Source organism: Bos taurus, chromosome 7 (genome assembly GCF_002263795.3).
Source record: "Bos taurus isolate L1 Dominette 01449 registration number 42190680 breed Hereford chromosome 7, ARS-UCD2.0, whole genome shotgun sequence".
In the NCBI taxonomy this organism is placed as follows: Eukaryota; Metazoa; Chordata; class Mammalia; order Artiodactyla; family Bovidae; genus Bos; species Bos taurus.
The window spans coordinates 40256172-40267695 of record NC_037334.1 but is presented as its reverse complement, the minus strand read 5'-3'; positions in this window follow the sequence as shown (position 1 = coordinate 40267695).

The following is an 11524-nucleotide window of genomic DNA, read 5'->3' as shown; positions in this document are numbered from 1 at the left end:
TCTTGTCTTTTTTTTCATATTTCTTTAAAATGACACCTACCATCCCAATTACTCAAGTGCAAAATAACCCATGCTGGATGCCCAATGGGCTTCAGATTGAATCACTCTCCAGGTGCTGTTGATTTCCCTTTAATGGAGATGCTTGCTTTTTGGGCTCCCAGGTGGTGCTAGTGGTAAAGAACCCACCTGTCAATGTAGGACAGAAGACGCAGGTTCGATCCCCTGGGTCGGGAAGATCTCTTGGAGGAGGAAATAGCAACGCACACCAGTATTCTTGCCTGAATAATCCCATGGACAGAGGAGCCACCGGCTACAGTCCATGGGGTCACAAATAGTTGAACACGACTGAAGCAACTTAGCATGCATGCTTGCTTTTTACAGCTGCCCTCTACTTTCCCCCCTTGTGTTACCACTGTATTCAGAGTATGCAATGAATGATCTGAATGTACTAGGTGTTCATTACTGGATACCTTTCTCTGAGGAAGAGTGAATGATAACATAATTCATACATTCAGATATTTACAAATGACAAGTATGCTCTCTGCAAATGCACGATAGTCACCTTTAGGAGACATTTATGAAGGGTATATCCATCTACCTTACCTCATTATAAAGACAAACCAAGAAGACGTCATGGGATGTGCTCTTTGTGCAAAGACCCAGCATGATTTCCTAAACTAAGATGGACCTGCTCAGATCCATGACCAGGGAAGCAGGTTGCTAAGCTGTGTCCATAGAGGAGGAAGCATGTGTGACTCATGCCCAAGAAGACATGCCCTTGCCAACAATAGCATCCAGGAACTTAACTATAAGTTATAATATATTCATGTATTTTTCTAAAAGATAAACTGTGGCATACTAAAATTTTTAAGAGTTTATTTGAGCAAAAAATCAATTCCAATAGGGCAGTGCCAAACCAGAAGTAGTTAGGAGTGCTCCATCGATAGGAATCAGTAAAAAGAATTTTATAGAGAAAAAACAGAAGAGGGAATTCCCTGGTGGCATAGTGGTTAAATATCTGCCTTCCAATTCAGGGGACACAAGTTTGATCCCTAGTTGGGGATCTAAGATCCCACCTGACATGGGGCAAATCTGCATTCCACAACTGCAGAACCATGCACACCGGAGCCCATGCACCGCAACTAGAAAGCCCACATGCCACAACTACTGAGTCTGTGTTCCGAAGCCTGTGCACCCATGTGCCACAGCTAGAGGGAAGCCCGTGCTGCAAAATCCCACATGCTGCAAGGGAGATTCTGTGTGCAGCAACTAAAACCCAACACAGCCAAATAAATAGATATTTTTTAAAAGCAGAAGAAAAGCAAAGAAATTATTTGGTTGACTACACTTGAGCATGTTTTGTGGGGTGGGGGAGGATTCTACAGGAACAAATTGCTGTTTCAACAGCCTTTAGTTGGTCTTGGCTATATCAAGCTTAACCAACAAACTGAAAAGTCATGCCCCCTCCCCAACCCACCTCGCCCCCCGCCCCACAGCTCCCACCCAGACTTTATAGCTGAAGTCCTGTGCTGAGGATGCTCAGCTCTACCCACAGAGAGCAGAGACACTTAGCTACATGTACCTTCAACAAGATGCGCCACCAAACACCTCTTCTTCCTGCCCCCAATACAATACTATATAGTTGATTAATGACATTTATCTCTCTATCCTGGAGGACTCCCTTGAACTCTGATTCTCATATCGACTGTGAACTCGACATCTTTCTTCAAAATCCAATGGGTTCATCCTGCCTAAAGTGGTCAACCTGAGCCCTTGGTCTCCCCTGGAGAAACACTCTTCCCAGATCAGTTCATGGAAGATCTGTTCAGTTGCCTAGGAAAAACACACAGTGTATCCTTAACTCCTCTCCTCCTTTCACACACATCCCAACATCAGAAACTCCTGGCTCTTCTTCCAAAATATGCCCATGCCAGACCATTTCTCACTCCTGCCTGTCCCACCTGGACACATCATCGTCACTGCTCCCCTACAGTGGAAATGGAAGCCTCTAACTTGACTTGCCCTCCCATTCCTTCCTTGCCCCGATTCTGTCTATTTGCCACTGGTGTCTATAGCACTGGGGTGAAGACATCTCCCTAAGAATAAAAGACAAAATGCTTGAAGAATGAAGCAAGATTTTCATATGGCTAGGCCCCTCCACTACCCAAACCTTTCATTCTGCTCTCCATGGAATTCCCTCTGCTGACATTTCACTGGCCTCCCTTCTGTTTCTACCGCAGAGTTCAGTTCAGTTCAGTCACTCAGTCATGTCCGACTCTTTGCAACCCCACAGACTGCAGCACGCCAGGCTTCCCTGTCCATTACCAACTCCTGGAGCCTACTCAAACTCATGTCCATCACATCGGTTATGCCATCCAACCATCTCATCATCTGTCATCACCTTCTCCTCCTCTTCCTTCAATCTTTCCCATCATCAGGGTCTTTTCTACTGAGTCAGCTCTTCACATCAGGTGGCCAAAGTATTGGAGTTTCAGCTTCAGCATCAGTCCTTCCAATGAATATTCAGGACTGATTTCCTTTAGGATGGACTGGTTGGATCTCCTTGCAGTCCAAGGAACTCTCAAGAGTCTTCTCCAACACCACAGTTCAAAAGCATCAATTCTTTGGCGCTCAGCTTTCTTCACAGTCCAACTTTCACATCCATACATGACTACTGGAAAAACCATAGCTTTGACTAGATGGGCTTTTGTGGTAAAGTAATGTCTCTGCTTTTTAATATGCTGTCTAGGTTGGTCACAGATTTCCTTCCAAGGAGCAAGTGTCTTTAAATTTCATGGCTGCAGTCACCATCTGCAGTGATTTTGGAGCCCCCCAAAATAAAGTCTGTCACTGTTTCCATTCTTTCCCCATCTATTTGCCATGAAGTGATGAGACCAGATGTCATGATCTTCGTCTTCTGAATGCTGAGTTTTAAGCCAACTTTTTCACTCTCCTCTTTCACTTTTATGAAGAGGCTCTTTAGTTCTTCACTTTCTGCCATAAAGGTGGTGTCATCTGCATATCTGAGGTTATTGATATTTCTCCCAGCAATCTTGATTCCAGCTTGTGCTTCATCCAGCCCAGCATTTCACATGATGTACTCTTCATAAACATTAAATAAGCAGGGTGACAATATACAGCCTTGACATACTCCTTTCCTAATTTGGAACCAGTCTGTTGATCCATGTACATTTTTAACTATTGCTTCTTGATCTGCATACAGATTTCTCAGGAGGCAGGTCAGGTGGTCTAGTATTCTCATCTCTTTAAGAATTTTGCACAGTTGTTTGTTGTGATCCACACAGTCAAAGGCTTTGGCATAGTCAATAAAGCAGAAGTAGATGTTTTTCTGCAATTCTCTTGCTTTTCTGATGATCCAGTGGGTGTTGGCAATCTGATCTCTGGTTTCTCTGCCTTTTCTAAATCCAGGTTGAACATCTGAAAGTTCACAGTTCACGTACTGTTGAAGCCTGGCTTGGAGAAATTTGAGTATTAGTTTGCTAGTGTGTGAGATGAGTGCAATTGTGCAGTAGTTTGGACATTATTTGGCATTGCCTTTTTTTCAGATTGAAATGAAAACTGACCTTTTCCAGTCCTGTAGCCACTGAAGATCTCAGGAAGACATGGTTAGCAACTGGGAGCCTGCTCACAGTTCGGTGGAATATGCCATCTCTGGGGCTGAGACTGGAGCAGCTCCTTGCATTCTGGTTCTGGTTGTCACAAGCCTGCCTCTGCCTCCAAGTGGGGAGGGGCTGGTATGCAACCAGCTGGCTCTCCTTTGGTATTCACTCAATTCTTTGTTCTGTGAACAGGCCAGGCTGTGCGTTAGGTTGTTGGGTTAGAGCCTTTTGTGGGAAAGTTCTCTTTTCCGCAGTTGCAGTTTGGCGTGTATTCTGTGTGTGTATGTGTGTTTTTCCCCTCAATTATGTTGCCTTATGAGATTCCAAAACTTCCCACAAACCCGCCTGTGAGAGGGTTTCCTACTGTGTGTAAACTTCTCCTTGACAACTCCTCCCCAGGACAGGTCTCCATCCCTAACTCTTTTCTCTCTCTTTTTGTCTTTTATATTTTGTCCTACCTTCTTTCTAAGACAATGGGCTGCCTTTCTGGGTGCCTGGTGTCCTCCACTCAGCATTCAAATGATTTTTTTATGAATTTGTAGGGGAGAAAGTGGTCTCCCCATCCTATTCCTCCACCTTCTTATAGACACATTGCAGTCCATGGGGTCACTAAGAGTTGGGCACAACTGAGCAACTTCACTTTCACTTTGCACTTTCATGCATTGGAGAAGGAAATGGCAACCCACTCCAGTATTCTTGCCTGGAAAATCCCAGGGACAGAGGAGCCTAGTGGGCTGCCGTCTATGGGGTTGCACAGAGTCCTACATGGCTGAAGCGACTTAGCAGCAGCAGCAGCAGCACAGAGTAAGTGGACACATCTTATAGACACATCCACAGAGTAAGTGGATGCAAGGCTTCCTTTTACCTCCTCACAAAAAGTTCTTTCCAGATATACTCCACCTTGTTCCCTTATATGCTCTTCACTGTCTTAGCCAGACCTTCTTCCACATCTATTTAGAGTTGAAATTCTTTTTTCCTTCTCTTTGTTTCCCTGCCTTATGTTTCTCATTGCATTAAACACCATCTAGCATGCTACATTTAACTCACATGTGTTTGGGACACTCTTAATTTCCCAACTAGAACCTGTATTCCCTGATGCCACTTTTGCTCATGGTGGGATCTGTGGCTCTTAGGACAATACCTGGCATATATTTTGTTCTTAGCACATATTTGTTGAATGATTAATTGTATTATGCAAAACAATTCAAGAAATTATTCTGGCATCTCACATGCTCATTTCTTACACCATAACATCATTCCTTTCTCTGGATGTTTGGGTAGTGGCTTCATTTATATCCCTAGAAATGACATAATAAAGCAAGTCACCTTTTGAGGAAAAAGTGACTCTATATCCCTTCTCCTCCCTGACTTTTTACCTGCATCTATCTCCACTCATCTTTTGTCTCCCTGCTTTAGAAAACTCTTCAACTCATCTCTCAGTCCAGACAGAGAGAAACAGGAAAGAAAAAAACTAATGAGATGTTAAGTTGAGAAAAAGGGAGAAGTAGATCAAAGGATAAGATTAGAAGAAAGAATGAGAAGAGACATAACACTGGAAGGTATATGCCTATCCCCTCATCTGCCAAAAAGAAAATAAAAAAACTAATGCCAGAAAGAAAAACACCAATACAGTATACTAACGCATATATATGGAATTTAGAAAGACGGTAATGATAACCCTGTATGCAAGAGAACAAAAGAGACACAGATGTATAGAACAGTCTTTTGGACTCTGTGGGAGAGGGAGAGGGTGGGATGATTTGGGAGAATGGCACTGAAACATGTATAATATCATATAAGAAACGAATCGCCAGTCCAGGTTCGATACAGGATACAGGATGCTTGGGGCTGGTGCACTGGGATGACCCAGAGGGATGGTACAGGGAGGGAGGTGGGAGGGGGGTTCAGGATGGGGAACATGTGTACACCCGTGGTGGATTCATGTTGATGTATGGCAAAACCAATACAATATTGTAAAGTAATTAGCCTCCAATTAAAATAAATAAATTTAAATTAAAAAAAAGAAAACAAAAACTAATAAAGACAGAAAATAGCAGAAAGAGAAACTGCTGATAAATAGAAATGCATAAATGAACTGCAATTATAATAGATATTGCAAGGAGAGAAGGAGGTAACAGGAAAAAGACCCTCACTCACATTTAAGTGGGTTCCCTGGAAGAAAACAAACTCAGCACATACTATACGGAGTCAATTCCAGCATGAAAAATTATTTCATTCTCCTTCCTTTGTTTGCACTTACTGAGTCAGAGAGGACAGAGAGGAGCCCTCCAGTTCTGACCTCCTTCCTCAGCCCCCACCAACTTCTCAGCCAGGCTGTGGGTTTCCACGTCACCTGCAGACTCCCTGTGACTCTTTAGCTCAGACTGGGGCTCAGACAGACAATAGCTTCCTCTTAACAAAAAGAGATGTGGAGAAAGTGAACTTAGTCAAGGAGACAGTGGTGGGTAGATGGAAACAGAGTCAGGATCTGTGTATCTGAACTCACTCTCTAAATCCTGTCCACCTTCCATGGGCTGACACCCAGGCTGGCTTGCAGAACTGTCTTCCACTGCCCATGAAGTACTTAACATTGAACCTGAGTGAGGAAAGTAAAGCCGTGAAGTCCCAGGAGAGCCCACATACTCCAGTCCTGGAGCAGAAGCTCCCAAGCTTACAATTAAAGAAAACTAAACAGGGAGCTTGGGGACAGGACCAGAAGAAGGGCCAGTGGGACAGTCATGAGAGGGGCACAGAAGAGTCGGGGTACAGGAAGTTGAACAAGTTTCTTGATACTCTTTTCCCACCACAGGCACACTTCAGTGGTTCCTCATTGACCTCCAGGATCTACATGGGGTCTCTACCTGCTCTTTACCTGACCTCTAAAGCCAGTCTGTATCTAGCAGAGGCCTATGATATACATAGTACTGGGTGAGATGTTGTGCTTGATTCAAAGGTGGAAACTGAATATAACCCTGCCCTTCTGGTGGGAGGAAAAGCAAAGCATTCACCTTCGAGAGAATCAGATGATGGCATGGGAATTGGGTGTCTTCCCAAACCCTGTCAGAAGTTTATCTAAGCTCAGTGCTCTGCAGTGTGGTCTGCTTATTATGCCTGTCATCCCAGTGTAATCATGGATAGCACTCCCTTTCACTCTCAGGAGTGTACCAGGTTGGATGATAAATTTTTAAAAATTTATCTATTTATTTGGCTGCATTGGGTCTTAGTTGGGACATGTGGTACCTTCCTTAGAGCCTGTGGGATCTTTCAGTGCAGGCCATGGGCTTCTCTCTGGCTGTGGTATGTATGCTCTAGAGCATGTGGGCTCAGTAGTTGTCTCACAGGCTTAGTTGCCCTATGGCATCTGAAACCTTAGTTCCCTGACGAGGGATTGAACCTGCGTCCTCTGTGTTGAAAGGTAGATTCTTAACCACTGGGCCACCAGGGAAGTCCCTGGACAATAAATTTTATAGTAACTCTATTTTTGGCTTTCTGTCCTGTAGAAATTGTAGTTCACTTTCTCACTGGCCGATATGGTGGCAATTCACTTGTCAAATGGCTAAGTTACCAAAGTTATTTGTTTCTTTTAAAATTTAAAAAAGCTATTTCTTTTAAATCTTTATACTTTTATGTGTCTGTGTTATAAGCTCTGACACTGGTTATTTTGGCTGTTTGTGGTTTTTTTCTTTTTCTGTAATGCAAGTGTCTGAGCTAAGCTTTGATTGCCAAGGCATCTACTTCAAAGAGGACTATATGGAATGAACACATTGCCAGCCACACTGCCAGATAAAGAGCCAGAGCCAGGCTGCCTCTCCCTTCTGAAGTGCCTTTGTTTTAGAAATCCTTGTTGATTTCAATAATTGGTCATTTGGGCTGCTTGTATTTTTCTCTTCCTGTGACTTAAATTAATAGTCTTCTGTTTAAATTAACTAATAAAGAATGATCCCCTAAAGCCTTATGCCCCTACTCTTTACCCTAATAAAAGCAGGACCCCAGGCCTGTGCACTCTCCCTCTTTCTCTACATCCTGCCTTGCTGTGTGTTCCCATGGGTGTTGTACAAGTAATAAAACCTCTATTTTCTCAAAGTTTCCTGACAGTTATTGCTGAAGGACATGTTGCAGTCATAATAGGAACCACAAGGCTTTGTCCCCCTACAGCATCAGTTATTGATAAGATGAGACCATTTTTTTTTAAACTTTTTATTTTGTATTGAAATATAGTCAATTAACAATGTTATGATAGTTTCAGGTGGACAGCAAAGGGACTCAGCCATACAGATACATGTATCCATTCTCCCTCGAATTCCTCTTCCATCCAGCCTGCCACATAAAGTTGAGTAGAGTTCCCTGTACTATACAATAGGTCCTTGTTAATGTCCAATTTAGATGAGATCTGGTGCATCAGGGTGATATGACTATAGACTGGTTATCCATTTTAGGTACAGCAATGTCCATCCCAAACTCCCTAACTATCCCTTCTCCCAACCTTCCTTCTGGCAACCATAAATTCATTCTCTAAGTCATTGAGACTTTTTCTATTTGGTAAGTAAGTTCATTTGTATCATGTCTTTTTAGATTCTGTTTATAATGGATGTCATACGATGTTTCTGCTCCTCTGTCTACTCTGTTCTTCATACTTCACTCAGTATGACAATCTCTAGGTCCATCCATGCTGCTGCAAATTGTGTTATTTCATTCTTTTTGATGGCTGAGTAATATTCCATTGTATATATGTACCACAACTTCTTTATCCATTCCTCTGTCAATGGATGATTAGGTTGCTTCCAAGTCTTGGCTGTTGTAAACAGTGCTGCAGTAAACCCTGGGGTGCGTGTATCCTTTCAGACTGTGTTTTTCTCCAGATATATGCCTGGGAGTGGGATTCCTGAATCATATGGTACCTTTATTTTTAGCTTGTTAAGGAGACTCCATATTGTTTTCCAGAGTGGCTATACCAATTTACACTCTCTACACTCTCTCCAGCAGTTACTGTTTGAGGATTCCACCCCCACCCCCCACAAACTTCAGTTCAGTTCAGTTCAGTTCAGTCACTCAGATGTTTGACTCTTTGCGACCCCATGAATCGCAGCACGCCAGGCCTCCCTGTCTATCACCAATACCCAGAGTTCACTCAGACTCACGTCCATCGAGTCAGTGATGCCATCCAGCCATCTCATCTTCTGTTGTCCCCTTCTCCTCCTGCCCCCAATCCCTCCCAGCATCAGAATCTTTTCCAATGAGTCAACTCTTTGCATGAGGTGGCCAAAGTACTGGAGTTTCAGCTTTAGCATCATTCCATCCAAAGAAATCCCAGGGCTGATCTCCTTCAGAATGGACTGGTTGGATCTCCTTGCAGTCCAAGGGACTCTCAAGAGTCTTCTCCAACACCACAGTTCAAAAGCAAAAATTCTTCGGTGCTCAGCTTTCTTCATAGTCCAGCTCTCACATCCATACATGACCACTGGAAAAACCATAGCCTTGACTAGACAGACCTTTGCTGGCAAAGTAATGTCTCTGCTTTTCAATATGCTATCTATGTTGGTCACAACTTTTCTTCCAAGGAGTAAGTGTCTTTTAATTTCATGGCTGCAGTCACCATCTGCAGTGATTTTGGAGCCCCCAAAATAAAGTCTGACACTGTTTCCACTGTTTCCCCATCTATTTCCCATGAAGTGATGGGACCAGATGCCATGATCTTCGTTTTCTGAATGTTCAACTTTTTCACTCTCCTCTTTCACTTTCATCAAGAGGCTTTTTAGTTCCTCTTCACTTTCTGCCATACAATGGTGTCATCTGCATATCTGAGGTTATTGATATTTCTCCCACAAACTTATTTGTTGCTAATTGAAGGAAAATTGCTTCACAATATTGAGCTGGCCTCTGCCATACATCAACATGAGTCAGCCATGGGTAAACATGTGTCCCTTCTTTCTTGAACTGTCCTCCCACCTCCCACCCCTTCCCACACCTCTAGGTTATTACAGAGGCCCAGTTTGCATTCCTTGAGTCATACAGAAAATTCCCATTGGTTATCTATTGTACACATGGTAGTGTATATGCTTCCATGTTCTTCTCTCCACTTGTCCCACCCTCTCCTTCCTCTTGCTGCCCCACCCTGGCCCATGTCCGTAAGTCTGTTCTCTATGTCTGCATCTCCATTGTTGCCTTGTAAATAAAGAAAGCTGAGCACCAAAGAATTGATGCTTTTGAACTGTGGGGTTGGAGAAGACTCTTGAGAGTCCCTTGGACTGCAAGGAGATCCAACCAGTCCATCCTAAAGGAGATCAGTCCTGGGTGTTCATTGGAAGGACTGATGGTGAAGCTGAAGCTCCAATACTTTGGCCACCTGATGTGAAGAGCTGACTCATTTGAAAAGACCCTGATGGTGGGAAAGATTGAAGGCGGGAGAAGGGGATGACAGAGTATGAGATGGTTGGATGGCATCATTGACTTAATGGACATGAGTTTGGGTAGACTCTAACTCCAGGAGTTGGTGATGGACGGGAATGCTGGCTTGCTGTGGTCCATGGGGTCACAAAGAGTCGGACATGACCGAGCAACTGAACTTAACTGAACTGAGTCTGTATCATTTGGTTGGTGCACTTAATCCATTTACATTTAAGGTAATTATTGATACATATGTTCCTATTGGCATTTTCTTGATTATTTTGGGTTTGTTTTTGTTTGTTTTGTAGGTTTTCTTTCTCTTGTGTTTACTGGCTATGTAACTCCCTTTAGTATTTGTTGCAATGCTGGTTTGGTGGTGCTGAATTCTCTTAATTTCTGCTTGTCCTTAAAGCTTTAGATTTGTCCATCATTTTTTTTTCCTCCATCAATTTTTAATGAGATCTTTGCCTGGTATAGTAATCGTGGTTGTAGGTTTTTCTCTTTCAGTACTTTAAATATATCCTGCCATTCCCTTCTGACCTGTAGAATTTCTGCTGAAAGATCCGCTGTTAATCGTATGGGTTTTCCCTTGTATGTTACTTGTTGTTTTTCCCTTGCTGCTTTTAATATTCTTTCTTTGTGCTTAATATCTGTTAGCTTGATTAATATGTGTCTCAATGTGTTTCTCCTTGGGTTTAACCTGTAGGGGACTCTCTGCACTTCTTGGACTTGACTGACTATTTCTTTTCCCATGCTGGGGAAATTTTCAACTATAATTTCTTCAAAAAATTTCTCAGTGCCTTTCTTTTTTTCTTCTTCCTTTAGGACCCCTATAACTTGAATATTGGTGCATTTAATATTGTCCCAAAGGTCTCTGAGGCTTTCCTCAATTCTTTTCATTCCTTTCCCTTCATTCTGCTCTTCAGCAGTTATTTCCACCATTCTATCCTCCAGCTTACTTATCGGTTCCTGTGCCTCAATTATTCTGGTATTGTTTGCTTCTAGAGTATTTTTAATTTCAGTAATTGTGTTATTCATCTCTGTTTGCTTATTCTTTATTTCTTCTATGTCCTTGGTGATTGTGTTAAATGTGTTTAACTGTGTTAAATGCTTCTTTCATTTTCTCCATTCATTTTCAAGTCTTCAGAGCATCTTTACTATCTTTATCCTGAATTCTCTTTCAGGGAGATTACTTATTCCTCTTTATTTATTTGGTCTTGTGAGTTTCTACTTTGCTCTTTCCTTTGTGTTGTACTTCTCTGTCTTTTCATCATATATACATATATTTTTTATAACTTGCTCCACTTGAGGTCTCCTTTTCCCAGGCTTTAGGGTTGTATTACTTCTTTTTATTTTTGCCCTTGGAGGGAAATGTTGGTTGGGTGGTTTGTGTTGATTTCTTGTTGGGGGTGACTTGTGCTTGTGTTCTAGTGGGAGGAGATCAAGTAGGTAATTACAGAAATACTGAGACATATGCACACACTCTTCTATACATATAGTTATAACCAAAGCATTCTAAA